General features: G+C 40.7%; 1 pseudogene; it reads left to right on the top strand.

The window, feature by feature from the left end:
- Positions 1 to 6,359: 6,359 nt before the first annotated feature.
- Positions 6,360 to 8,668, top strand: LOC114637234 (annotated as a pseudogene).
- The last annotated feature ends 2,017 nt before the right edge of the window (positions 8,669 to 10,685 follow it).

Here is a 10,685-nt window from a genome sequence, read left to right as displayed (position 1 = left end):
TATCTTCAGAACCGGGTATCGGCTGGGTGAAGGTTCAGGGGACAAGTCACTATGACTCTGCCTATGACTCGCTTGTCCTTATCTAAGTTGGTATTGTCTGCCAAGGCTACCTATTTACAAGGTCTATGACTACTCAGGCTTCTAAATTTCCACAAAAGCTGCCTGTTGATATTAGCTTATAGCCATCTGTTTTAATGTTTTTCCACTGAGACCCAAGTCTTGGTGTTTGTATACATGTATGACAGGCCTATTTCTGATTTTAGGCCTATGGCTGATTTTAGGCCTACAGTGTGTAAGCAGGGCTGCCCCTGACATCTCCTCCTTCTCTAAGTATAGAAGGGCTGTGGCAATTCTAAACTTGCAAAGGTGGGGATAGAGGCCTGACCTCCAGTATTTGAAGGGGACCTTGTAATGGCTCCAGGGAAAGAAGAGTCTATTTTGTCAGATTTCCTTTTCTAATTTTTTTCTTTCGGTTTTCCTAATGGTCCTAGGTTTTGTTCATTTTTTATTAATGTTTTAGCATAGCAAGGGAATGATTTATTCATTCTTGCATTTTGAGATTTATGTGGCACATTTGTTCCTCTTTATCATCCCTCCTACACTCCCTTCCCTCATACCCAAAGCCACAAGCTCCTGACCAACTTCCTCTCCAGCTTCTCAACGTATGTCATATTACCAACTCTCCCTTCTTTCTCCGACCTTTAAGAAAATGTTCTCTCTCATGATCTCCTTTCTAGTTTCATGTCTATGTTATGTGTATGTGTATTTGTGTGCATTTGTGTGTGTATAAGGGGGGGGGGAGAGAGAGAGAGAGAGAGAGAGAGAGAGAGAGAGAGAGAGAGAGAGGAGTGAGAAATTATACATGAGACAAAACATAGAATTTAGCTTGGTGATTCCTTGTTCTAACCACATTTCTACAAATGCTCCAATTTTATTTCAAATAAAAATTCTGCTGTGTGTATGTACACTAACACCACTTGCTCATCTATTGGTGGAAGCTAGGCTGGTTCTGTTTCATAGCTATTTTTTAAAATGTAGTAAAAGACAAACAAAACATGCAAGTATCTGGTATGATATCTTAAATTCTTCTAACATATGCCTAAGATGTGTATGTTTGAGTCATAGAGTAGGTATAATTTTAGTTTTTAAGAATGTTTCATAATAATTTCCATATTGTCTGCACCAGTTTACAATAGCATCCCAGCATCAGTTGTCATATGTTTTATGATAGCCATTCTGACTGGGGCAAAATGGAATCACAAAACAATTCTAATGGATCATTCCCCAGGATACAGATGTAAAACACTGTTTCAACTATCATTGGCCATTATTTTTTAAACTAAAGAAAAAAGTTTTAATAAAACTATAAGAATGAGGGTATTTTTAAAATGTTTGGTGACAAGTAGAGAATCTTCTGTCATGTGGAGACATTTACTTGACAAAGATGATTACTGATGGCTATATGTCCATGTCTCTTTCTTCAATTTATTTAAACCATTTTATTTACTTAGATTCCAGTCATTGCCCCTCCACCTTTGGTTCCCCCTCCCACATTTCCTCATCCCATTCCTCCTCCCCCTTGCCTTTGAGAGGGTGCTTCCTCCACCCCCAAACTCCAGGCCTCTCCCTTCCCTGGGGCCTCAAGTCTCTCTCTAAGATTAAGCGTATCTTCTCCCACTGAGGCCAGACCAGCCAGACCTCTTCAACACATGTGTCAGGGGCCTCTGACCTGCCCCTTGTATGCTCCTGGTTGGTGGCTCAGTCTCTGGAAGCTTCCTGGGGTCTAGGTTACTTGAGACTATTGGTTTTCCTATGGGGTCACTCTCCCTTTCAGCTTCTTCAGTCCTTCCCCTAATTCAACCATAGGGATTCCTGACTTTGGTCCAATGGATGGGTGTGAGTATTTTATGCCTTCTTTTAAGAACTTCCTGTTCAGCTCACAAACTTGATTCTTGATTGCACAATTGAAAAGTTAGTGTTTAACTTTGCAGTTCTTTATATATGCTATGTATCATTATCTGTCTAATATAGAGTTGGTAATAGTTTTCCATTTTATAGGCTTTCTTCATTCCGTGATAGACAGTTACTTTTAGGTGTCCTGCCCGCCATTCAGGTACTGAGATAGGCAGGCCAGAGACTGATGACCTCTGACCACTAACTTCCTCTTACAGTTCTTAAGGCCAGAAGCTGATGGCTTCTGGCAATTGACTCCTACTGATAGCAGTAGGGAATAAGAAGAGAGACTTAATTACTTGGCTCTTTCTCTTTAACTCGGGGACTTGGAGCTCATTAACTCTTCTTGAGCCAGAGAGAAAGAAAAAGGATAAAGAGAAAGTCATGTATACACACAGACACACAGACACACACAGAGACACCACATACACACATACACACACACACACACTCACACAGGCCTAGTCATTGGTTTCATCAATTTCACAAGTGCACATACAGACTTATACACATATATACGTATGTACATACATACATACATACATACATACATACATACATATTATACACATACATAAACACACACACACACTCACATGGGCCTATTCATTGGTTTCATCAATTTCACAAGTGCACATACATACTTATATACATACACATATATTATATATGTATGTACATACATACATACAGACATATACACATACATAAACACACACACACACACACACACATATATATTTGGTGGATGGAGCAGAGCCCCAACAGCCACACTTTTTTTCCTCTCAGTCTTTTTATAGCTTCTTTAACAAAAAGTTCTTTATAAAATTACCTCACAGATAAAATTACACAAAAGGGAGTTACAGGAGGATGTCGATAGTAAGTTCAAAGTAGTGTTTCATTCTAAGTCCAAAGCAACGGTTTCACATAATCTTGCTCTATCATAGTGCATAACTGGCTTCATCCTTGAACCCGACATAGAATGAATGTTTTTCATTGATCACAAATCTATCCCAAGCCTACTTTTCTTCGTAGTACAATTTATGAAAACTCCTTGTATTCCTTATTGTGTAGCCTTTACTTACTATTGTATGAGAAAGGAGGACATTCTATTCTTGATTTTAATTTTATTACATCATTCTGGCAAAACAACTAAAACCATCTCCTTAAACTTTCTTCCTAAAATTATTTTAATCAAATCAGGAATTCTATAAAGTCATTAATACTTCTAAACAGCATTAAGTCATGAGAGCTTGTCCTCACATAGGAAATTTGCCTAGTAGGGTGGGCTGATGCCCAGGAATCGTTAGGCTATGTGATAGTGGCAGGAAAGATATATCAACAGTAAGTAGCAATCTTGGGATGAAGTCTCTGGGGTCCATGTCTCTCAGAACACACCAATCACAGCCATGCAAAATGATAGGCCATCTCCAGAAAACTCATTTGCTTGCCGTAACCATTCTTACATGGCTTGTATCAGTTACTATTGCTATATTGAAGCTCCTACTTCATATTGTCTTAAAAATATAATAGCATAGACTTTATCAAAAAACTTGAAGCATTTTTCCTGATGTTCTCCTCTGTTTTAAAGTTTCAGATCTTACATTAAGACCAATGTTTCATTCTGAAATGGCTTCCATCAAGAGCATGAGATATAGACTTAGCGGTTTCTATGTGAAGAAATTCTATTTTCCATTCTTTATATGTTAAACAGCTTTCTTCAATATGTATTTTTTATACCTTTGTCAAAAATTATATAACCATAGCTATGGAAGGATATTTCTGTGTCCTCAATTCTATTTCAGTGTTTCAATCTGGTTTTGGTAGTGCTATACTATGTCTTTAATGATGGCTTTGTAATATAATTTAAAATCAAGTGTAGTAATGCCTCCAGAATTGTTTCTGTTTACAATTCCTTTGGCTCTTTGGTTATTTGATGCTTCCATATGAACCTTGGGATTGTTTTATATAGTTAGGTTAGAAACATCATTACAATTTTGGTAATATATCCATTTTACTACAGTAACTCTGCCAACCTATGAAGATTCTGTTTCCCAGTGTCTCCTTCAGTTTCTTGCATCAGTATATTAAATTTTTCTTTGTAGAGGTCTTTCCCGTCCTTTATTAGGTTCATTCCTTCATGTTTCAGCTTTTAGAAAACCAGCAAAAAATGAGATATTTTTCATAATTTATTTGTCAGCAAGATCATTATTGGTACATTAAAAGCTATTTTTGTATGTTGTCTTGAATGTTGTTACTTTGCCTAATGCCTTTATGAGTGGTCTGGCAAACTCACCAGAGTCTCCTATGTTATCTACAAATTACGACAATTTGACTTCTGTTCCTATTTGTGTTTCCTTCTTTTCTCCTGCCTTATTGCTATAGCAACAGCCCCAAGTTCTATGTTAAATAAGCAGGTGGGTCAGGCAGACACTACATTTTGACCTTGATTTTATAGATGTGCTTTTTTTCTACATTTAGTATAATGATGTCTGTAGATTTGTTATATGTGGCCTTCATTATAGTTTACTTTTATAAAAGCAAGAGGAGAAACATGGAGTTATTTTTCCTCTGAAAATTTAACAGGTTGGATCAGAAAGGGCTTTGGGGAGATTACTCCCACTTTCTTGCTAGGGTGTATTGTCTGATGCAGGTGACAGGTTGTTACTAGGTTGAAATCCTTTGGCAATGCTACAACTTCATAAGATACCTTCCACCTTCCCTCATGATTCGCCCACTCTCCACCCGCCCCCGCCACACACACATACATTAACAGGATCATGCCATTAAGAGTACAGGCATAGCAAATTTCCCAGCAGTGATGAATTTCCACTAAATATTTTCTAGGACTGTGAGAGAACAGAAAACAATGTAACCAAGGTAATCTATCCTAGTTCACAAGGCAGAGACACTAAACTTACCTGTTTGATGCTGCTACCATCACTCTTCAAATACTTCAAATACAGCTAATACTTCTTTTTTACCAGGGATATAACAGCCTTTCCCATAAGGGTGCTCCCTTAGCTTCTCTTGCAACACTGCCCCCCACCCACATGTGTCTGTGAATTTGTGTCCAAGTCAGTTGACACAATGCTTCTTGGAGACTGCTCACTTGCTTATTGACTAGAGAGGGGAGACATTTATAGTTTTAAGACATGAAAAAAATGTGTAGGCTTCTGCTCTTGATGGCCAAGAGGATTGCCTTTATAATCTTCTTTGAAGACTATTCCCACCAAACTAGTTGTGCCCTCTCTTAGAGATGCAGAGGGTCCCTTGCCCTTGTCTGTTTGCTGCCCATATCTTAAACCAGGTTATTACTAGGTTGAATTCCTTCAGCAATGCTACAACTGAAAAATCATAAACAGCTCTTAGGACCCATACATATTTTTGCAGAGTCCCAGATATTGTACCTGTGGCACTTAGAGACATTTGATCCAAAACCCTTCCAAGGTGTGCCCATCCCCTTCTCTGGTGCTTTTGCCTCATGCCTGTTGTCACTGTATATTGCTTTCTTTTTCAAATCTAAGGTCAGTGTGTGTGGATTTCACCTCCTCTCTGTCTGATTTTTACTGCTTCCCTCACATACATTTTCCACACAATTCGTGCACCCCTCACCTTCTGTTTCAGACTCTAGGTGTCTGTGAGCCACCATCTTCCCTGGATGGATTCATATGGTTGTACTTAAAATTCTTCCATTGCAAAGAGCCATGAAGAAGCTAACACTGGTATCCTTTCATTGTCACAACAATGATGGACATGGACATTCACATTATTGAAAACAATTCCCCACACATACTATTTTCACTGATTGTCTTGTATACTTCAACCTGTAACTTAACAGGTTAAAGGCAGAAATATATATGAAAATCTAGCAGTGAAAGACATGCAAAATTGTAGCAAGTAATAAAAAAATCCACTCTTCTCAGTGTATTTTCAGAAATAGTTATCTTTCCTAAAACATTATTTCTATAATAGGTTACTAAAATCTAAGAGAATTTTTAAGGATTTTTTCTAATAAAAAAATTGATAAATACTGATAGAGACAAATCATAATTAGGAATTTACCCTAATTCTTAAAGCCATACAGAGACTAAAACCTTAGCAAGACTTGGGGGAAAATGTAAAAATGAGCTCTGGATACCGGTCAGGGGTCTGGCCAAAGGCCCAGGTATGTAAGAAAAAGGTCCTAGAGTCTTCTTAGGGGGATTCCAGCAAGGGAATTCCTCACAACCCTGGAGTTTTCCTTCTTTTGTAAGCCAAATAAAGATCCTCTGCTTGGATACTGATGACTATACTCCAATTCTCATTCCTATTGGGTATCAGGTTCCTAGAGAACTGCTGTTGAGCTTCCTCATTGTATAAGTCACTGAGGACCCAAAGGGACTGACTCTCTTCAAATCCAGAGAATGGAGACTTCAGCATTCCTCACTCTCCACCTGCTGCTGGGGGCTTCCCTTGCCCTGACACAGACCTTTAACGGTGAGTGCAGGTCTCTAGGAAAGGTCTTTTACAAGAAGAGCACCTGGGACGCCCACCCAGCCAGACTTTTTCCAGTGGGGCTACCCATATCCTCCTCTCCCTTAAGCCCTGCACCTCCTGCTTCCCTTCTACCACCTGCCCTGGATCCCCATGGGGGGAGGTTCAAGCCAGACATCAGCCTTTTACTTCCTCCAGGCTCCCACTCCTTGAGGTATTTCGACATTGCAGTGTCAAGGCCTGGCCTAAGGGAGACCCATTACACGACTGTAGGCTATGTGGACGACACAGAGTTTGTGCATTTCAACAGTGAGGCAGTGAATCTGAGGTTTGAGCCTCAGGTTCCCTGAATGGAACAGATAGGACAGAAGTACTGGGATGACCAGACATGCATTGCCAAAGTCTCAGAACAGGAGATTAGAGTGTATTTTCAGAAACTGCGAGGCTACTACAACCAAAGCCAGAACAGTGAGTGACCCTGAGCCAGGTGGTTGTCAAGCCTCTTCCATATCCCCACATCACCAAGTTTGGTCTAAGGCTGAGAACACAAAGAGTATTGACCCAGAAGGGCTGAGGGGCCTATGAGCTGTTATGGTTCTCAGTTTACGTCCAAATCTGGTTGGGTGGATAGGAATAATGAAGGGGCCAAGTGGGCGGGACTAATTTGTGGGACCGGTCCAGGTTCTCACACCATCCAAAGGATGACTGGATGCTACATTGGACCAGACGAGCACCTACTTCACGCATACCGTCAGTTGGTCTGTGATGGACAAGATTATCTCACTCGGAATGAAGATTTGAGCACCTGGACTGCAGCAGATGAGGCAGCTGAGATCACACGTAGAGAATGGGAGGCAACTAATAAGGCTGAGATCTGGAGGGTCTACTTGGAGGGTCCTTGCCAGGTGTGGCTCTTTAAATACCTGATGATGGGAAATGAGACTGTACTGCGTGCAGGTATGAGGGGCAAATAACTAACTCCTCCTGATGAACTGGAGCTCATGTCTTCTAAGAAGGGAGAAAAATGAGATCAGCTAGAATTCTCTATCTCTCTGACTCCATCTCTTTGTGTCTCTGTCTCTCTATCTCTGTCTCTCTCTGGGTCTCCATCTGTCTCTCTCTGTCTAATCTCTTTTGACTCTGTCTCTCTTTCTGTGTCTCTGTCTCTGTCTCTGTCTCTCTCTCTCTCTCTCACACACACACACACACACACACACACACACACACACCCCAGGAGAGGAAAGAATGATCCTGGGTTTCCTGGCCCAACATCAGAGGATGATTCTCCAGAGGACTCACTTTTCTCCAAAGTTTTAGTTCAGAATCTGTCTCAGAATAGGAGAAAAGATCCCTAAACTTGCCATTCTCTGCAATCTTCAGTTCATGGCCTCTCTGAGGTTAGATTTTCTGGCCACACTCAACAATATGGTATGGCTGCAGTGATGTAGAGTTTCTTGGTCTCACTCAGCCAGGACAAGATTTGCATTTTTCCTGGTAACCCAGAGTCTCCTACCTTAGGCTAGTTCACCTTGATTCTAGAACTTTTCAAGAAATCTATTATCCCAGATACCTGGGCACCATTGCTCTGTAGGTCTGCACACATCCCACCCTATTCCCCTGTCTATTCTCAAAATGTTCACAAGAATATCACCGAGTCCCCCCCAAAAATGTAAATGGTCAAAATTTCCAACTCTTCCTCCTTAGATCCCCCAAAGGCATATGTGACCCATCACCCCAGACCTGAAGGTGAAGTCACCCTGGGGTGCTGGGCCTGGGTTTCTGTCCTTCTGACATCACCCTGACCTGGCAAAGAGATGGGGAGAACCAGACCCAGGACATGGACATTATTGAGACCAGACCTGCAGAGGATGGAAACTTCCAGAAGTGGGCAGCTGTGGTGGTGCCTTCAAGGAAGGAGCAGAATTACACATGCCATGTGGAGCATGAGGGGCTGCCTGAGCCCCTCACTCTGAGATGGAGTAAGTAGGATGTAGGCACACAGTCTGTGGTTAGAGAAGGCAGAAGCCCTTCTGGAAATCTTGACCAGGGTCAAAGTTGAGATCTGGGGTCAGGGTCCTATATGATTTCATTTCTTTCTAGGTAGACCACCTCAGACTTTCACTTTCATCATAGTAGTTGCTGGTGGCCTGGTTCCCTGGGAGCTTCAGTGGCTACTCTTGTCATGTGGAAGAAGAGCTCAGGTGGGGAAAGTGGCAGCCTGAGTTTTCTTCCCAACTGAAGGATTCTAAGCCCCAGATAAGTTTTCTCTGCTTCTTTGTTGGGATGGGGTGTGGCCCATTATTCCCAAAGGCACAATTCTGAATGTCATAACCCAAAATATTTTAATCTCAAGAGATCAAAATCCCCCAAATGCAATTTTTAATATGTATCCAAAACTTAAAGGGATATTTATACACACACACACACGAAAGAGAGAGAGAGAGAGAGAGAGAGAGAGAGAGAGAGAGAGAGAGAGCATGGTAGAACGGGGGTCTCTGTATGAACTCAAATACACTAACAAAAAACACTGATGTTGCATTATGAGGAGTAAACCATATTCACAAAGGCCTAGATGGACAAACAAAATGTGTAAATGTATATCCCTATGGTTGTCAGTTATGTGCAGGGAGCATCACACCTGCAGTTGTCCGAAATACTAGAATAGACGATGTAAGTCTTCTGGGACTGTTAATAAAAATTCATAGTGGAGTTCCACCAATATCCAGTCACCAGAAGACCCAAGATCTTAATAATTTTTATCTACCCACATGAAACACACCAAATGACATCTCCAGTTATTAAGGACAATTCAGTCTTCATACTGTGCCAAGCTCACAAAGTCCACACTGTAACACATCTTCATGGACTCAGTTTTGCCAAATATGTAAACCGAATTAGAACTCTCAGAAAAACCTTTACACAATTCGAACCTCTGTTATTAGAAATGATGTAAGAATGAAATAAACAATACTTTTTATATAATGCTGAGGATTGTTTTATTCTTGTTTTATTTTTATTAATTTATTTATTCATTTACATGCCAATCCCTCTCCCCTCAGTTCCTCTTCTTCTCCCAGTTTGACCCTTGCAAATCTCTCCACCATTACTCCCTCTTGAGTTCTCATTCTGTAAGTGGCATTTGACTGTGTCCAAGTATCTGTCTATTGTCAGTACCATGTGAGAAAGTAAGGATCTCAGCCTTGCTCAATTCCAGTGTGTGTGTCAATCTCCTAAGTACTTAGATAAGCTATACGTTTGTGTTCAGATGAGCTGTGGAATGTGAAGACTGCCAGAAAAAGAACAGGGAGAAGAAGAGAAAGAGAGCACATGTTTCTTTGAGCTCAGGGTGAGGATCTAATACTTTAGTGGCCACAGAGAAACACTGGCCTACGTCCCAATCAATAAAGATCCTGTCTCCAAGAGTAGGAGGGTATCTATATTAAAATTTTGGCGTATAGAATTTTTTTAAAAATGGACTGAAAACAGGTCTGTGTACCAGTCATGGGGTGGGGGGGGGCATGTGTCCTAGTAGGAAGTGATACATGATATAGACTACAGAGTAGTAAATGAGGTTGGTGATCCACTATGAGGAGGTAAACGTTACAGGTAAAGATATCCAGAGTGCAGGGAAGATGGCTGTTACTAGAGTGTTCAGTGTTCACTTCAGTGACTTCTTGGTAAGGATAGATATAAAGAAAATAAAGGAATTTGTCATAAGAGTGTCTTCAGGACAGTCTTCCAGAGCAATGGGATCATTCATGCCCTTAGGAGAGGATCTTAGCTATTTTCTAGAGAGATATAGGATCTAGGATTGGTGAGAGTCATTGAGAGATGAAAGGTACAGCCAGTCTTGTAGGTATAAAACAGAGCAGAAGAATGGTTTGTGTGAGTGTTGCTGCTATAAGCCAACAGATTCTATGTGGTTATTTTCCAAGGATCACTCGGCTTTACAGATGAAAATAGAACAAAAACAGAAAGGGTAGGGGCTTGCTTAGTGGTTAAGAGCACTGATTGCTCTTCCAAAAGACCTGGGTTCAATTCTCAGCACTCACATGGCAGCTCACAGCTGTCTATGACTACAGTTCCAGGGGATCTGACACCTTCACACAGACCTACATGCAGGCAAAATACCCATGCACATAAATAAAAATAAATACAACACTAAAAATAAATAAATAAATAAATAAATAAATAAATAAATAAATAAATACCAGTAAGACTTGGAAGACCTTGGGAACAGTGTAGGATATTATTCG

Source organism: Grammomys surdaster, unplaced genomic scaffold (genome assembly GCF_004785775.1).
Source record: "Grammomys surdaster isolate TR1022 unplaced genomic scaffold, NIH_TR_1.0 125231, whole genome shotgun sequence".
NCBI lineage: Eukaryota > Metazoa > Chordata > Mammalia > Rodentia > Muridae > Grammomys > Grammomys surdaster.
This window is presented reverse-complemented; position numbering and strand designations above follow the sequence as displayed.